This window comes from Chaetura pelagica, unplaced genomic scaffold (genome assembly GCF_000747805.2).
Source record: "Chaetura pelagica isolate M959 unplaced genomic scaffold, ChaPel_1.0 scaffold183, whole genome shotgun sequence".
Taxonomy (NCBI): Eukaryota; Metazoa; Chordata; class Aves; order Apodiformes; family Apodidae; genus Chaetura; species Chaetura pelagica.
Genome location: NW_009952706.1, coordinates 222644 through 231935, shown reverse-complemented (window position 1 = coordinate 231935; position 9292 = coordinate 222644).

Genomic DNA, 9292 nt, shown 5'->3' with positions numbered 1-9292 from the left:
GTGTGGCTTAGCATGAGGAAAGGTTTGTCCCAGCAGTTTCTGGTTTGGGTCATGCTACTGGTTAGGGACAGGCACTTTAGCCCAGCTTCAAACTTCCAGCAGGAACCATCCATCCCTCATTCCCATGGCAAAACTCAGTCAGAAGCAGGCCAAGGGTAATGCATGGTGTCCTAAACTCTCAGGGTCTGCTACCAGAGTTGTTCCAAAGGAATAGGTAGCTCAGAGCCACCACCCATGGCTCAGGAAGCACCATGACAGTGCAACGTGCCTCTTCTGGGCAGCCCATGCTCAGGGATGCCCCACTGCCCTAGGGATAAGCACCACAGCCCGAGCTCATGGTGGTTCCCTGGTCAGTGCTGGACAGCCCGTGGGGCACTGTATGATGAGAGCAGGAGACAGAGGTAGCAGGCAGGTAGAACATGATGCCTGCTTTCCTCAGTGGTGCAGTTAGTTCTCCCATCTGAAGGAGGAGAGGGAGGTGAGCTGTGCTGAGTCTGAAAGATCTGAACACACAGGTGGGGCAGGATCCAAAGCTTCCTTCACCTGGATTCCCAGCAGGACAGTTGCTGGTCCCCACAGGGCCCGTGGGGCAGTCGTGAGGTCCCAAGGAGAGGCTTCACTATCCCAGGGCTGCTGATACTGGAAAGCAGCTTTCCCATAGGGTGGGCTTTGGTGCAGCACTGCACAGTGGAGAAACACAGCTCAGGGGAGAACAGGGCTGGAGCAGGTCAGAGAGGGCACAACTACTTGGACCTGCAGCCCAGGCTGAGTTCCAGCCTCCCTCTGCTCCCACCAGCTGGACAAGCATCTCAGGAAGCTGCTCTCCTGAGGACCAGTGGCACAAGTAACCTATGCTCCCTTCTCAGAGCTGGACCCACTGGGACCCACTGTCCTGCTGCAGGGAGTGGGGGGCATGGGTGACAATTTGCTGGTGCCCCAAGCCCAGCCCACGTGTCCTACCCGGCTCTGCAGGGCTTTGTAGGGACCAGGGACCAAGGGAGGCAGGATCCACCGCTGTGTAGATGCTAAACTAGGCCAGCATATGGTGCTGTAGGTCCATGGTATAGCTTGCAAGACATCATACTGACCCGGGCTAAGGGAATGATTAGAAGTCAACCCAGTAGCAGTGGTGAGGCTCTAATTTTGCTTGCTGTCTGGGAGGGCGGATTTTTAAATCCTAAGATGTCCTGCCCCCAAACCCCACAAAGAAGAGGATGAAATGTGGCTACTGTGCTTCTGATGCTGTGCTCAGGAGCCTGTCCTGGCAACCCACACTGGGCTGTGCATCTCCAGACTGTGCACCCCATGAGAGGCTGGTGGTGAGGGGCTGGTGTGTCCAACCTGCACCTGGAAAAGGCAGGAGATGCTGTGGGCACAGTGGGAGAGGGAGATGGGTGCAGTGAGAAATCCCACTTCCCATGAGGTGCTGCACAGCATTTCCTAGCTGCTTCCAGTTTTTGAGGATTTCTTCCCAAGGAGAAAAGGGAGATGTCCCATTTTCCTGGAGACAGAATGCACTGTTTGCCTCATCCCACGAATCTACTGAAAAAAGAGTTTTCCTGAGCAGTTTTCAGCTCCTCACAGCAAGAGGACCATGATCTCCTGGCTACCCTGGGGAAATCCAGCTGCCTGCCCTCACCTCAATCACAGTGACAGGCAAATTCTTGTGCTACTGCCATTTCTACTCTTACCTCACAGATGATGATTTTGACCAAAAAAAAAAGCCCATGTGACCCCTATCAATACCCCATCTGCTTTTACACGTGTCCAAGGACACAGCATCGTTGCCCCCCGAGCATGGGAGAAGCCCTGGGGACAGCAATGGCTCCGAGGTGGCTGAGGGAAGGGACCAGCTTCTGGAGGCAGTAAAGAGACCCATCTCTTTACCCCAGCTCAATGGCCAGCAGCAAAGGAGATGCTGATGAGTGGAGCCCTTGCCCACGCAGGGTCCTGGCAGTACAGCCAGGCATTGCACCCACTCCAGCACCTCCAGAGAGCTTCCCAGGGTGGGGGGCTGCCAGTGCCTGCCAGACTCGAGCTGGGTGAGGGTCTCACCCCAGACAGGGACCCCCCACCAGCCCCAGGCAAAGGCAATGCATCAGCAAAGCAGGGCCACCCAAGGCAGCCCTCCCTCCCTCCCTTCCTCCCTCATGGCTTTTCCCAGCTCTCATCCCTTCCTCCCAGCATCCCCAGGCCCTGGTGTACGATTAACACCCTGCTCTCTGCAGCATCACTGCTGTTATAGCCCTTTGAGTGGGAAGAGTGCAGGGGACGGGTGTGCCACGGGTGTCAGGTTCTGCCAGCAGGTACAGCCGTGGGCAGCTTCATGGTGACACCCTGGGATGCCAGGACAGCTCTAGAGCCCCTCTGCTCCCCGCTGTCTCCTCTCCAGCAGCCTTCTCCTTGATGCTCTGCTCCCAGGACTGGGCCCTTGGGCTGCCCTGCCCATGCCCAGGCAGTGTCTCCTCTGCACCTCGGGTGACCAGAGCCATCCAGCCCTGGCTGCTCAGCCCCAGGGGGGGCTCTGCATCCCATGGAGTGATGTGAGGCTGTGCCTGGAGCTGCAGCAGCTCCTGGGCCACAGTGCAAATGCCACGTTTAGTGTCGTCCTTTGTGTTCCTCGGGCAGGAAGGGCTGTGTGTACAAATAATTAAGGGGAAGAATCGGTGTGATTAGGGCAGATGATTATTGTCAAATTATGATTTATCTCGGAGGGAAACGAGTGCCCCTCCCTCCTCCAAAGGGCTCAGCCTGGCGCAGTGGATGGGCACTGGGTTTTTGATTAATAGATGCCTTTAGAAGGTCACCTACATCCATTGCAGATTAACTCTGTGGGAAAAGTTCTTTCCGTAATTCAAGCTGTTGTTCTCCCCAGCTGCCAGCTCCCTGCGGGCTGGGAAGGTCCATCCCTTACTGGGCTGCTGGGTTGGAGGGGATCTTCCTTTCCTCTGGACACACGGGAGTGATCTGGGGTGCACAGAGACGTGGGTGAGCGAGGGGACGGGCGGTGGAAGGGAAACAAAAAGAGCAGCAAAGGGGAGCGGGGAAGAGAGAGGCCAAAGAGCAGTCCAGGCTGATGCTGGAGCAGTGGTCCTAGAGCTGGTCTGCTCAGCATGGTGGAGGAAAGGTTTAGGTGGCCTCCTTTTGCAAGTGCCAAGAGTTCTTCCTGCTGTGGAGACAGGAACTCATCTTCTCGCCATCCCTGCTTGCACTTAGACATGGCCATGGAGATGCTGGGCAGTCTGGAAGGATCTGACAGCGCCTGGGCAGTCCTGGCAAAGAGCCCTCAGCATCGTGGCTTGACTCTTGCACACTGTGGACACCTCCTAGCTGGCTGCTGAGGAGGAATGACTCCCCTAAGGTCTAGCTGCCACACAGGCATCTTCCTGGGGTAGAAGGTAGGAGATGGTGATGGCAAAGTGGAAACAGGACCAGCATGGCTGGGATGAGGAGGGGCTGGATTTGCACAACTGTGAAGGATACAACAGCATCAGTGCACAAACTCATGAGCAGTGTCAAAAATGTTCATGCCAGTTCAAGCTGCTCTTCATATTGACCATCTGTAGATGCTCCATTTCTTTCAAGCTGCACAACCACTGTGCTGAACAAAGGCACATGGGACCACTCCTCCTCTGTATGGAGAAGCATCAGTGCACAAACTCATGAGCAGTGTCAGAAATGCTCATGCCAGTTCAAGCTGCTCTTCACATTGACCATCTGTAGATGCTCCATTTCTTTCGAGCTGCACAACCACTGTGCTGAGCAAAGGCTACAGATGGGACCACTCCTCCTCTCCCTGTGTGGATCCAGGTGATCTCACTGAGGTGAGATTCTACATGGTGACTTTGTGCCAGTAGGTTCTGGACACAGACCAATGCCCAACATCTCCAATTGTGTTGGGAATTATAAGTTGTTCTCACACCTCCTGCCACAGCGTGGGGTGGGCAGTTACCCATTTTTAACTTGCATGCATCCAAGGCAAAAGGAGAGACAGGAGAGCCCAGGTATCCTGCATGTTAAGGTGGACAACAAAGAGGTGAAGAAGACTGATAAATAATTGTGATTAGTATATTTATTCACAAATAAATGGTATTTCAGCACAGACATCAAACATTCCCACTAACAAAAATTCCTTTTGCATCCAACTAGTCTTCATCATAAATCTCTGTGCCAGGCATCCCTAATATTTTCAGCAGCAGATTGATTGGCTAGAACATAACTTGGTTGTCTCTAAACACTAAGGGGTTCACAACTGATTGGTCACTTACTGAAATCTGCACATATTTGTGTATGCACCATATTCCTTGTTACATACACAGCCCTTCTTTACTCAAGCTTTCTCCAGCAGATCCATCATGGTGGTGTCAATGGCTACTGTATATTTGGCCATCTTGTTGCCCAGTCTATAGTAGAAGCTTTGCTGGCACAGTGCAGCCTTGGTGTATTTTTGTTAAATTAGTTTTAAGGCCAGAAGAAACAGACAATTTTGAGTGGCAGGGTCCAGAGGTTCTTATCTCTTTGTGGCCCAAGGTTTCCCTTCCAGAAAAGCCTTCTCTTTGACGCATCAAGTGGTTCCTGGCTTGGCTGATTTTAATGCCAGGCTTTGGATATTTGGGAGGCTGGGGGGTATGTGAGAATCTTACTTTGGTATATTTATAGTTTAGTTAGTTTGAAACTTGCTGCGAAGAACTGAAGCCTGTGGGCAACACTCTTCAGAGGGCTTCAGGCTGGAGAAGAAATAAAACTATCTCCTGATGCAGTTTCTGAAACTGTCTAGATTTTGAGGGCTTTGCCACAAAATGCATCTTCTCTGGAACCAAGAGGTAACTCTGCAGTTGATCTCTGTATCTACTACACTCTAAGGACAGGACATAACAAAGAGCAAGAGGAAAGAGAAGCAGGACCAAGCTGTACCAAAGTAAGGGACAGTTTGCCCTGTATAACCAGACTCCCCAACTGGGGTATGCAGGACAGCACTGGTCAGCATAGGGCTTAAGAAAGCCTCTGGTGAGGACAAAGACAGAACCTCCTGCCTTCAGCACATCCTGCAGTCTGGTTTTGTCTCTGCATGGGAAGGGTACTGGTGAGCTGCTGAGAGCCTTTAGGCAGTGGATGCCCAGCACCCAGCACCAGCTGCCATAGGCATGGCTTCCTCAAGATCCTGTGTTTCTACCAGCAGAAAGAAGAGGCAGCTGGAGGAGAGGTCAGGTTATTTTCTTTTTCCTCTTTTAAAACTCTTTGATCCCTTGGGAGGTGTTGGGGGAACCTGCTGGGGTACTGCTGTGTCCAGCTCTGGTGGGGCTGCATCTGCTGGTGTGCATACCATTGTAGTGATCACTGGTGTGATAGACTGGCTGTGTAATGGGTTGTTACAGCACTGCAGAGCCTGTCTTGCTCTACAGGTTAACTGTGAGGAGCTGGGGAGACGAAGCAACACTCCTCCAAATTGGGCTGTGCATTGGGAGCAGCAAGAAGGATCTCAAAAAAAAACACCTTACCCTCTGCAAAAAATTATTTCATGGTCTTTCACAAGGGAGGTCACAAACAATGAGTTACTGGACTCAAAAGGGAGTTTTCAGGTGTTTTTTTGTTGGTTTTGGTTTTTTTTCCTTCCTTTACATGGCCTGAGATGTTCAAGGCAAGTTTGCTGCTCCTGGAGGTGATGTAAGTGCAGATATGCTCAGGTGTTGTCTTGCTGTCCTTGCTGCCACAGGGAACCCAATGACTTAGGGCCTTTGCAGGTGAAGCTAGGAGCTAGGTACTCTCTTCTGCAAAGTGTCATCACTCTGCAGAAGCCCTTTGCTGGTTTCTACCCACTGTAGATCTGCTCCAGATATTTAAAACCACAGACATTCCTCACCAGGTACACAAATCTGCTACCCCAGATATTTGATACGAGTCCTGAATGCTGACTCTCTACCTCTGATGTGCCCACATGTCCTAGACAGATTTATGGATGTCACTAACACAAGAGCTTCTGGGATGTGTGTGTGTGCCCTTGGCTACAAAATCAGCTCTCCTCTTGGCAAATGTATTGTCTCAGTGCACCTGGCCCATGGCACCAGTTGATGTGAACTCACAGCACAACACCCCAGCAGATGATGGGGCAGGAAGCCTCAGCAGTGTGGACCTTTTCTTCCCTTCCCAAGTCTTCACACATGTCCCACCACACAGGAGAACCAACCTGGGAGTCACAACTTGGGGCAGCCCTTGCCACAGGTGACCAAACCTACAAGTCACACTGGGTTCACAAACAATGAGTTACTGGACTCAAAAGGGAGTTTTCAGGTGTTTTTTTGTTGGTTTTGGTTTTTTTTCCTTCCTTTACATGGCCTGAGATGTTCAAGGCAAGTTTGCTGCTCCTGGAGGTGATGTAAGTGCAGATATGCTCAGGTGTTGTCTTGCTGTCCTTGCTGCCACAGGGAACCCAATGACTTAGGGCCTTTGCAGGTGAAGCTAGGAGCTAGGTACTCTCTTCTGCAAAGTGTCATCACTCTGCAGAAGCCCTTTGCTGGTTTCTACCCACTGTAGATCTGCTCCAGATATTTAAAACCACAGACATTCCTCACCAGGTACACAAATCTGCTACCCCAGATATTTGATATGAGTCCTGAATGCTGACTCTCTACCTCTGATGTGCCCACATGTCCTAGACAGATTTATGGATGTCACTAACACAAGAGCTTCTGAGATGTGTGTGTGTGCCCTTGGCTACAAAATCAGCTCTCCTCTTGGCAAATGTATTGTCTCAGTGCACCTGGCCCATGACACCAGTTGATGTGAACTCACAGCACAACACCGCAGCAGATGATGGGGCAGGAAGCCTCAGCAGTGTGGACCTTTTCTTCCCTTCCCAAGTCTTCACACATGTCCCACCACACAGGAGAACCAACCTGGGAGTCACAACTTGGGGCAGCCCTTGCCACAGGTGACCAAACTTACAAGTCACGCTGGGTGAGGGATGGATGATCTCCCTGTCTCATGATGATGACTTGGGTGCTGCAGGACAGAGTTTTGGCTGCAGGATGGCTCCGAAAGAGCAGCCCCCTGACCTCCCTTCTGCAGTGTGTGAGGGAGGGCAGCCCTCCCCAGGGAAGGCAGGAGGGTGATGGGGGATCCAGTGCTGAGCCTGGAAGCAGCCTGGCTCCGGGAGGCTCCTGAAGGGACACGGAGGACCATGCAGCTCCCACTGCCATGTGTGTCAGGAGCACACTTGCCATTTGTTCTGGCTTCTGAAGCAGCAGGCTTTTGATTCCCTTGGTAGAGCTCATCTGCGCTTCTTTCTGGCCTCCTCCTCTCCCTGTGCCAACCGTGTGCCCCCAGCCCGTGGGCTCTGCTGTCATTGTTGGCTGCTGGTTCCACTGCCCTCAGCCCATTGCATCTGTTTTGATTTGCTAGGCCTTGCATTCAGCCATCCGTTCAGCCTTCATTGTACGTTTCCAAGCGTCAGCTCCGGGTGGTCATCGGCGGCTCCTTTCAATCCCGCCCGTGCACCAGCTGCATATTAATTGCCCTCCTTTCTCCCCTCCCTCTCTCCCTCCCCGTCTCCCCGCGCCGCGTTTGCCAACGTTGTGTGACCCCAGGGGTGAAGGTGTGAGGAGGGCTTGGCACAGCAGCTCTCAGAGGGGCTGGGGAGCTGAGGGTTACACCGGGGGCAAATCTGGCCCCGTTCCTGCAGATCTGCACTGGGAAAGGCTTCCTCCCACCCCTCTGTCCAGCTGCCAGTCGGCGGTGAGTTACTCACCGCTGTCAAGTGGCTGATGCTTTGTCTGCCCTAACTTTGCTGTCCAGAGCAATGGGGCTCTGAGTCTTCCTCTGGCTGAGCAGTGCCCTGCCAACTCAACTTCAGCTTCTAGACAGTCTCCCTGATGGGAGCCCGAGGTTCCCATTCCCTGGTGCACTGCTGGTACTGCCTAGTGCCAAGGGGAATGTCACGTCCCAACACGAGCAGTTGTAGTGAAGGGAAAATAAATGTTGGTGCTCTCACGTGTGTACGGCTCCTTCTGCCTGGTCCTGTGCTTTGGAGACCTGGCTGTCTGGAGTCAGGAGTCTGTCCTGGCTCTGAAGTCTTGTGTTGCTTAATGACTGATGATAATGTCTCTGTACGTAGGCTTGTAGCCTGGCTATCCATCTTGAAATTTCAAAATCTTTCCTCCTCAACCATTACCTCCACCCCCATCATCATTCCTGTTGCTCTTCCCTGAATTCCACCTCATTTGTCCTTGTTTGGAGGCAGAGCACAACGAAACCAGCCAGACTGGGAGCCAGGATGGGGGCTGACAGGGGTCCAGCTCCACTTCTTGGCCCTGAGCTGGCCTGAGGTCAGGAAGGATCCAGGCTGCTGCCCAACAGCCCATCCAGCTGTGGCAACCTCAGCTGACCTGGGAAGAAAGGTGTTTCTCCAAAGCTTTATGAGGACAGAGGCTGCAGGCTAGGAAATATTTCCAGCACCTACTCTGCCTTTGCCTGCTTGTTTTCACCTTCCCCCAGAAAACCATTGCACATACACAGCTTTGTGTTTTTCCAAGGTTCTTCCTGCCCACAGGAGCCTTTTGGTCCTACACCTGAGCTCAGCGAAACAGGTAACGGTGAAACCTGCCACACTGAGACAGGAAACACAACCTGCAAGGGAGCCTGTACCTGGGGGGCATCTCTAGTCCAGCCTCCTGCTTGGAGCAGAACTTTGTCAGTCAGATATGGCTTTGGCCAGGTGTCTAAATCCCACATCTCTGTGGCCCAACCCAGGGCTGCAGCCCCCATCTGGGGAAGAGATATTTTCTAATGTCCCATTTGAAGATTCAACCCCTGGCCACTGCTTCTCGTTATCTCATCCACTGACACTGAGATAGTGGGGCTTAATCACACTGGCCTGTGCTCTAGGGAAATATCTTCCTGTCTCAAGGTGAAATGAAGCCAGACTGACTCTCCAGCATGGGAAGAAATGTCTCCCCCTGCTCACAGCTCCCTCCCCTCGTGGGGCTGAGCTGGCTGGGATCTCATCCTGCTCCAGCACCCGCTGCTGCAGACCTTGGCATTGCTCCTGTGGCAAGACAAGGCCTGGCAGCTCTGCTAACCCCCAAATTTTCCTTTGCCTGGAGTAAGACTGGCACTTCTTCATCACAGCAGGAGAGCCGTGGTATCCACATGAAGCACAAGCTGTAGTGTTTGAAGTCTGAGCAATGAGCTTTCTTCAGCAGGGGGTGGGGTTTTGTCATGGGGCTAGGGAATGTTGTCTCTGTCCTCAATTTCATTTGCAAGCAATTTCTGCTCTGTGTCCTCACCTCTGTTCATC